Source organism: Pholcus phalangioides, unplaced genomic scaffold (assembly GCF_987345545.1).
Source record: "Pholcus phalangioides strain wild (caught in Gottingen) unplaced genomic scaffold, Ppha-v1.0 ptg000027l_1, whole genome shotgun sequence".
Lineage (NCBI taxonomy): Eukaryota > Metazoa > Arthropoda > Arachnida > Araneae > Pholcidae > Pholcus > Pholcus phalangioides.
In genome coordinates, this window is record NW_028301617.1 from 12,021,946 (window position 1) to 12,031,849 (window position 9,904).

Sequence of the window (9,904 nt, forward strand, 5' to 3'; positions counted from 1 at the left end):
GAGTTTATGGAGCCATTTTACTGTTGCGACTTATATCACTACCTCCTATAAGTCGATAGGTAGGAGGTAGTGCTTATGTGCCTGAGTGACACTCGGGACGCTGCAGCTGGCCGTTATGTTGGCCACTCCTGTTCTTTTTATGGTAATCCTTATAACATTCATCAACTGGCCCATAACATTCATCAACTGGTTCGGCTGTTCTCGCATCTCGTCCATGTCCATCCTTCTTATCTTCAGCAAGTCTTGAATTATCCCACCTCTGACACCAAATTGTTCCGGATAATTTTTCACAAGACATCGAGAGTGCAAATCAAACACAGATTTATTTACAGAACAGCAATTTACAAGCTAATCAGAGAGCTAACAACTTTCTCGCAAAGTTAAATCACAACTGACTTTTCTTCCAGTCTATCTATTCTGGAATCTGGCATCCTTCATTCTTCCTACTATTTATATAGGCCCGTTTACACGAGGCAAGTGCTTTAGTTGGCAACTTCAGACGATAAGGGCCGTTTACACGGCTTTAGTTGGCAAGTGCACAAGTGATTTAGTTGGTAAGTGAATGCGAACGGTTCTATTTTTTCCGGTTAAGTAGACCTATGAGCATGCGCCAGTGGGCGTGACCTGCCGCTCTTGGAGGGGTCTTTTTGCTCTCTCACGGAGGGGTTTATTTTCATCTCAAGCGTGAACCTGTTCATGCTCCGTCGTCTCCTGGAGTTTCGCTAGAATTCCGCGGAAATATTGGATGGTGAGGTGGCCAGAGGACATAACCTTCAATTTTGTTGAAAAATATCACGCCATGAATGTTTGTTGAACTATAGAAATGAAAACTACCTTAACAAACAAGCTAAAAATTATTCGATGTTCGAAAAAGCTATGGAATATTCTGTCGACGTGATGTCAGGAGTTGAAAAAAATTGAAGATTCAAAAATATATATCGGGTGTGGAGGATTTATATATTAAAAACTGGAGGGGGGGGGGGGGGTTCGAATATATTTCTCTCGTCCAGAACGAATTTGCTGCCATCTATTGTAAAAATACATGATCAAATATTTAAGATAACGATAGCATCTCTATAGATTAAATTAAAAAAAAATAATTTCGGAAATTTGGAAATAATTTTTGTTTAATGAATTTTTATTATTTAATTTTTAACCCTTAGAATTTCCTACGAACGCCAAGAAGCTTCTTCCATATTTTCGGCTTACATAATTCATAATTTATCTCCTCTTTAACTTCGATTAAAATATCATATAATCGATATTTAGAACTTGGACGAGAAATAGAGAAATCTTATATTTCTTCTCGATGACTTACATAAGTTTATAATATGTTGTGTATTCTTTTTTCCCCTCTTGGGTACGTGAAAGTTAATCTTATATATAAACTAGCTACAATACCCGGCGCTGCTCGGGTTTTCTTCAATGAGGCTTTTTGGATCATGCGATATCTCCCTCTTTCCTTGAGGGACATGCAAACCGTGTCTAAGTTAACCAATATGGTGACGTCCTGCGCGACTCATGAAATAAACAAATCTAAATTTAAAGAAACATAGAAATGAATAGCCCCCCCCCCCTTTTTTTATGGGTGTTAGGTATTTCGATTCCCTCCCCCTGAACTTCAAGTTATCTATTTCTGCCTGTTTCAGCTTCAAAAATGCTTAATTCAAGCTGTGGAATTTTTTCGATGCACTTTACGGGGCCCATAACTAATTTTAAAAACATCCTAAACTATATTAATTTATGCAAATAAATATCAAAAGACAATACGGAGAACTTAATTTTCATGCTTGAGAAGATATAAATAAAAAGTTGAAATCAATGTTATTACATGGATATCAATAATTTTAAAAATTAAATTGAATTCTCGATTTTTGAAATATTGAATTCACTTGGAGATACGAAGCCCAGAAAATTAAAAATATGAATAATTTGCCGGATTTCCTTTTGAGTTGGCAATCAACGCCAACTGATGAACTTAATGCTTGCCTAAAATCATCAACACTCTGGCACGAAGTTAAAAAATTATCATTATCTACCAACATGAGGGTTCAACTTCAAAATGACTCAGCACTGCTATCATTTTCACATCAGTTGATCAAACTTGGCGATGGATGAATTCCCGTAGACCCAAGCACTGGACTGATTACGTTCCCAAATGGATTTTGCCAGTTCTTATATATATAAACTCAGTTCAAGAACTTGCAGACAAAGTCTTCCCAAACATTCAACAAAATCACCAAAACCATGAGTGGCTTTGTGAGAAAGCGATCCCGTCATCGAAAAATGACAGTGTGAACAAGATCAACGAAAAAAATCCTAAAACTTATTCCGGGAGACTCCACATCTTATAAATCGGTTGACACTGTCACAGGCACACATCGCAGACAGTTCTGTATCCTGCAGAATTTCTGAACTCTTTGGATATTCCGGGTGTGCCACCACACAACTTGGCCCTCAAAGTCGGAGCACCTATAACGCTTTTAAGAAATTTGGGGACACCGAGACTTTGCAATGGCAACAGACTCAGCTTGAAGAAATTGCACAATTACATCATTGAAGCAACGATTCTAACTTGGATGTGCCAAAGGAGAAGTGGTCTTCATGTTAATGCAGAAATTTTTTGATTAAGAAATAATTAATATAAGCTATATATATATGTAAATTTTCTACAGGGCGGGCTACGTCGCCGGGTATCAGCTAGTAAATTTATATTCTTTAAAAAAAATATCATATAATGTGGCTCTTATCACAGTATTGGTAAGTTCTACCTGATCATCTTTATCCATCGTTACGAAAGCTATGAGCTTTAAAAAAAGCACCTCTCTGAATGCCAGATAAATAAAAAATTATTACTATTATTATCCCGCGAGTTGTGTGCGTCTCTCTCTCTCTCCGTGGATCTGAGTAGACTGAAGCGCGCATGCCGTAACTCGCGCTCACCTCCGTAAAAATTATCCAATGAGCGTCTACTTACCACTTATCGTGTAGGAACTTTCAAGAAGAATCGGTAAGTTAAAATTAAGTTACCAACTAAAGCACTTGCCTCGTGTAAACGGGCCTTATCTCCGGTCGAAACTTCGAGAAAAAGAACATTCCACAAATTTCTATTTCATAGTACCAGGTTTGTGGCTCCACGGTCTGAATGGGCGCAACCTTCTGGAAGCTTCTGTCCCATGGTGGAAAGAATAACAGGAGGTGACATCAGGCACGAAAATTGGAGCCGTTGTGGCAACCCTATGGGCTGACAAGTAAGCCCAAACAAACCGCTCTTTCTCCTATACTTAACTTTGCCGGATCGAATTCTCTTAAAATATTAATATCTAAATAAATTTAAGCACCATGACCATTTAATGCGTCTTCAGGTAATCTACATGTTACAAACTGTGTTAAAATTTCTGAAAACGGGTGAGAAATGACGGGATAACGGAAATCGCGGTGAATTGAACTGTAATTAACCGAAAAAATGCCGAGCATGGGGCAAACACGCGAGATGAGAATTTAATAATTATTATAGTCGTAATTATCAAACTATTTTTTTTACGATTTATAAAAATCACCTTCATTTACGGTTTCAGTAAAATTTTTAAATTCAAATTAGCTTCGTTGCAATGAACATGAAAATTGCATAAATGAAGTTGGGACATTTAAATTTACGTGAAAGCACGAGAATGTCCCGTAAAATACGGGACATGTGGTTACCCTACTGATAATATGCTGTGAATTTTGGTGGTTCCCGTCGAATTGTTTCAAACATTTTACTTTTCCTGAAAAGATGAAAAAAACGCTGATTTATATTTTCAATAACATTTCCACGGTTGTCACAAAAGTGGCCTTCGCCACATTTATTGCACTTTTAAAATTATTTTTCAATTAATGCTACTATGCTGTTATATTAAGGATGACCATACGTCTTGTATTTCTCGGAACATCCCGTATTTTCACCTGGCCATCCTGTGACTTTTTGGAAGATGTCCCTTTTTTTTTCTACGAAATCTCAATCAAGCCAACTCTGGAACTTTTATTCTTCATATTGAAATCACAAGTATTAAAACGATCTCTTCCTAACCCATAAACCATAATACGATAATTACGACTATCAAATAGCAATATTCATCTCACATATGACCCATGATACGCATGCTACTAAATTCGCAATTCTACTCATCTTCACGAATTAGGATCGTAATCAGCATCAGGATCGATGTGATTAATCCAATTTTGTAGGCTAACACCGTTTGGCAGGCATTTTTACAGGCTCTCGCCTTGTCCGACAAATGTACCCCTGGAAAGTGCACATGGAGCCCCAAGGGCTCCGCGGAGCACCGGTTGAGAATCGTTGATTTAGGGGAAGGGAGGTCCTCAAATTTGAACGAAATGTTTCCACTACGACCCTATTCATGTAGGCCAATGGTCATTGCCAACGCCTCCTCAAGCGAGAGTTAGGAATCGAATTTCAGTGTTTTCTGTCGCTGCTGCCTCTTTTGTTGGCAAATGAAAAAGAATAAAATTTCTATTAATCAACATTTGTTTGTTTCTCAAGAGAGTAAGAATGACTGTATGATGATGATGATGATGATGCCATTGTTGAGAGGTATAAAAGCGACAGACGTAATAGAGTTCCTTGAAGAGTTCGGGAGGTTGGTTGGGAATTTTGAAGTTGGGTGCCGAGTAGAGTTTGAAATCTCTTTGGGGCCCTCTTTCTTTTTCAGGTACCCACCTTTTAACCAAATGATCCTTACTTACGACGGAGTGTAGTATGTAGGGTGACCATATATTTCTCGTATTTTTACTAAAATGCCATTTTTTTTCTATGAAGATCGCTTTAATGATAATTATGACTGTAATTATAAATTATTATCACACATTTTTTTATATTTTTGAAATATACGCTCTGAATCAGAGTTCAACCTTTTTTTATTCGTGAGCCTTGTTCGTAGCCATAAAAAAAGAGCACCCTTACGGCAAGTTTGACATACGACTGCGTGCAATCAATGGCATTTCACCGACGAATCGTTGATCCTAGAGGTATACATCTTCTTAGACAAGGTTTCCAAATAACGTGTAGTACTGAGATATTAGATAGATAGAACCGCTCACAACCACGGACTGACGCAGAGAGCAACTTACTTCCGTTACCTCAAAAGACGTAGGGTTGCAGTACTCAGATATGTCATTGATGTTTTAAGCAGGGTTTTGTATAGTTATTATAATAAAAAAAATTAACTTTTTATGCAAACACTCTGTGCTCAACAACCCAGTTATAAAGTTGTTGCCCTGTCTCTCCTCAGGATAACTCAAAACATTCGACGTTACGTTTGCAAGTGCAATATTGATGGAGAAACTAATAATTTCATTATAGTTAATTTATTCATTAAAATGGGCTTTGAATGGAAGTCCGAAATGAAAACCTTTTGCAAGCGTATTTCGGGCTTTAATTGAAGCACTTTAGAACGGACGACTTTAAAATGACGGCGAGAGACGCTCTAACGAGAATGGTGTACTAGCAAAACCGTCTAAGAAAGAATGTGACCAAGACACAGCGACGCACGAAAGAGGTTTTACTGTAAGTAAATGATAATACACTCAATAGGTGTGCATGTGTACTCTTTCCTCATAACTTCAGTATTCTTTTAACAATTTTGTTAACTGTAAGCGGAGGTAGACCTAAGTGGGGGGAGTATGACATGATGATGGTGGTGGTGACAGTACCAGAAATCGTATCTAGTGTCTCTCGTATCTCCTCCACGGAACTCTCACAAGTACTTTTAAGCTTTTATAGTTTCCTTCAGGTTTTATTCTCCTAAAATAGTTTGTGCATTAAAAAAATAATTTTTTTATGGTGAGGGAGGGGGTACGAGCCCCTATATGCCTCCCCCCCCTCCTCCCCGTGTTCCCAGTTGATTTACCACTTGATTGTTGCTTGAAAATCACACATAGTTCTTCGTCCGAGTTAACCACTTTAGCAGTCACCAGTATAACTCGATGGTCTTAACTATCTATTCGGCCACTATCCGACTCCATGTTAAAAATATTTGCAATCAACAATTAAGACCGTGATCTGAATTTAATTTTGGCATTTATTTTAATATAAGTAAAACATTATTTAAACTTCACTCGATTTTAGTTTTCTATTATTTTGTTAACATGTTAAGGCAGCCAGCGCTGCTACGTAGAGAAATGAGTGACCGAGTGAGTAATTGAATAGTTGACAGTATGAGTGACCAAGTGAGTGACTGACACTATCGTAAATGTGCCTTAGTAATGCTTTCCCTGCCAAGCATTTTCACCGCGCTGATAAGCGCTAAGTGCGCGGTGGGACAAACGGTATCCCACCTCATATATAAATAAAAATTCAAATTTTTTTTTTTTAATTTTTTGAAAAACGTAATACGTACACCCATATGCATCGGTACATCAAGTTATTTTTTACATTTTTCATATTTCGATGTCGTGCCCTTCAAAGGGTTAAGGGTTGCAAATGAATACTGAACACAATGGAAAAACAACGAGGTCACTGAATGAATCACGTGTTCGGGGGAATAGGAAAGCCTCCTCTGCGGTGTCATGTTACAGAATTCCACACGTGCGTAAAACTTTAGGGGCGATGAGGAACCTCAAGAAGTTTGAATTTTGGGGGAAAAAATTAGGAATGACATTTCTTCACATAAAGACATATGTTAAATTTTATTACAATGGCAATTTCGAAAAAAAAAAATTCGCTCCACCCTAGTGTATATGCCTTTACCGCATATACACTAGGGTGTCACTTCTTAAATGCTGCCCATATATACATGTATAATAGTTTATGCCTTTATAATGGTTTGCCACTTTTTCAATGCTCCCAGTAATGAGGCTTTTTGCATATCGGTGTAAAAATTGCCGATTTTACTATAGAAATGCGGAAATTTACTAGGGGTTTCCGCCACATCAATAATTTTAAAAATTGCATTGAATTCTCGATTTTTGAAATATTGAGTACGTTTAGAGATACGAAGCCCAGAAAATTAAATATGAAGTAATTAGCCGGACGTACTTTTGAGGTGGACATTCCTTCAATAACATTGATTTCAACTTTTTATTTACATCTTCTCAAGCTCGAAAATGAAAATGTGTCTGTATTGCCTTTTAATATTCAACTGCATAAATTCATATAGTTTAGGTTGATTTAAAATTAATTATAGACCCATAAAGTACATTGAAGAAATTCCACAGCTTTAATTAAGCATTTTTTGAAGCAGAAATAGATAATTTGAAGTTCGGGGGAGATCGAAATACCTAGCGACCTTTTAAAAAAAAAGAAAAAATATTCATTTTTACGTTTCATTAAATCTAGATTTGTTTATTTCTTGAGTCGCGCAGGTAGTCGCCATATTGGTTAACTTGGACACAGTTTGTATGTTTCTCAAACAAAGAGGGAGATATCACGTGATCCAAAAAGCCTCATTGAAGAAAACCCGGGCAGTGCCGGGTATTATGGTTTACGGAAAATTCACCGCCAACAATTCACCGCTAGGAAAATTCACCGCCGGAAAATTCCCCGACAACAGTTCGATGAGAGTAAGAAAGCGAGGGAGTGAGCGATTGAGTTACTGAGGGATTGAGCGAGCTACTGAGGAAATGAGTGATATTTGCGGTACAAATAGCAATGGGGAATCTCAAGATGATGTGACTCACCATTCGGGAATCGTCTTCCCTAGCATATCTCGTGGCACTGCCGTACTCGGAAGGAAGAGCAGAGTCGTCCTAAGAGCATCTTGATGCCCCCGGGCAAATTTATTTTTTAAGAGAGAGACCTCCCTACCTAACTAGAAATGGTTACACAGTGCCGCAACTAGATTGATTGGTCAGTTGGGGCAAGCACGCATTTTAGTGCCTCCTTTTAAAATTGAAAGAGAGGTTAAAGGTTGAAATTTGCACCCCTCCTGGTTCAGCGACCAGGGCACCAGACATGACTGCTCTCCCCTAGTTGCGGCCCCGTGATTGCTTACCAATTTACACATGCTTAATCTCCAACGATATCTCATTATCATGAGGGCCACGTCTGCGTGGGACCCCTAGGTCGTGTTCGGGTGGGCCCATGCGTTAAGACTACACTAGGAAAGAGCGCGATTACTTTTTTTAATGCAGTTAAAAACGAACGAAAACCCCTTCCTCTTGTTATTGCCCCTTACCCCCGGTTCCGTGGCATACTGTTTGGGAATCAATTTCACTACATTATAACTGTTTAAACAAGGTCAGGTGTAGGCGAGTTCAAAATAATGATAATAATAAATAACTAGCAATAATTAATAATAAATAACTGTTATTACCAAAATTTTTTTTTTAATTCAACCAAAATTATTAAACACTTTTAAATGTATCTAATATTTTTCTTTCCCTGTATGTTTTTTTCTCCGTAAAGACGCGTTCCTGAGAATTTCTCTCTCATGGTTTCTAGAATTTTCCTCTCGTGGAAGAGAGAAGCTGCTTCCATTGACTTAACATTGCATACATGAATTGGGAAAAAAATTAATCAAAAATCAAATAAATTTTTTTAAAAATTAAAAAAGAATATCTCGACAATAAGCGGTTTTTGTGGCATCCGCTCAAAAAAGATATGAAGTTTTGAACATGAACACTATGCGAAAAAATTCATTAAAAACCAGCAATTTTACATTGTGCTCGCGTCCGAGTAGGTCAGCGACAAAGCTGCATTAAGAGCAAACCTTTCAAGCGGCTTTGGTCAGCGATGAACCGGGTGACGTAAACGAGTTTCTCTCTGAACTTATAAATACATTCAAGATAAACCTCGCACGCTCACATCACGAGGAACTCAACTACTCCATGACATATTTACACCCAGAGGGCTCCAAAAATTGCACCCACACTTCCACATCAAGTGAAAAGCGGTGCGTTAAACAGTGTCTAGGGTGTCAGCAAACTGCCCTCACATAGCGTTCACTGGACAGCTACATTCCCCTTGACAGAGACGGATAACTAAAACTTTAAAAATATTATTACCAAAGAAATTTACTTTCAAAACATTTTAATAGTTAAAATTTATTGAATATTTATATTTTATTATTAATCAAATAAATAAATACTGATTTTTATTTATTACTCAATAATTCATTTTGTTTTATCAAAGTTCATGATGTAAATTTAGTAATCTAGGATCAAAAATATTACTTGATGTTTTACGCAATAGATGACGCTGTGCGTGTGTGGTACGAGCCGAATAAAAGTAGCCGGAAAATTCAGCGCCATCTGTCGCTAGAAGGCCTAACCACTGATTCGTAAGAGCCGCAGAGCCATATTTGGTCCGCGGGCCTTTATGCGATTTATCATTATATGGCTTAGAGGGTGGGTCGCAATCAATTTATTAAAGATAAATTTTGAGTTCATAGCCTTCAAATAACATTGAGGCATCGGGGGGCAGAGATGATGACGAAACTTTGCTGACAAGGGGGAGGGGTCAGAGTTTTGGTTACTTTTGCTGACACGGGGGAGGGGGGGGGGGGTGGGGGAGGTCAAAAATGGCTAAAAATTTGCTTACGTAATACTTGAACGGCCCCTAAGAACTGGAATGATTTCAGTGGTTTCATCAATGTCCTGTTCAATTATTTCAATTTCAGTTTTGAAAAGCTGTATGAGTCATGCCTTGATTTTTGTTTCCTTTCTGTAATTTTGACAGCTTCAGAGCTAACTTGTATTTCTCAAAATATTTTTGACTTGAGTTTTATTGAAGAGAAATTTTACAGCCTTGACTTATTTTCTACCTCAAAAATCTGTCACAGAGAAATTAGGTATTGAGATCCTGCCAGTTGTCGAAAACGTCCACAAATCTGCTTTCTAGACCATCTGAATTTTCCCAGTCAATAAATACAAGAAGCCCAATTCAGTGCAGCAATAGGAAGTTAAT

At 37.8% G+C, this 9,904-nt stretch overlaps 1 non-coding gene across 1 annotated transcript; it reads right to left on the reverse strand.

Moving 5' to 3' along the window:
- Positions 1-8,847: 8,847 nt before the first annotated feature.
- Positions 8,848-8,976, reverse strand: LOC149068445 (U4atac minor spliceosomal RNA). The gene has a single exon (XR_016195252.1). It is a non-coding gene; the product is annotated as a U4atac minor spliceosomal RNA (small nuclear RNA).
- Positions 8,977-9,904: the final 928 nt, after the last annotated feature.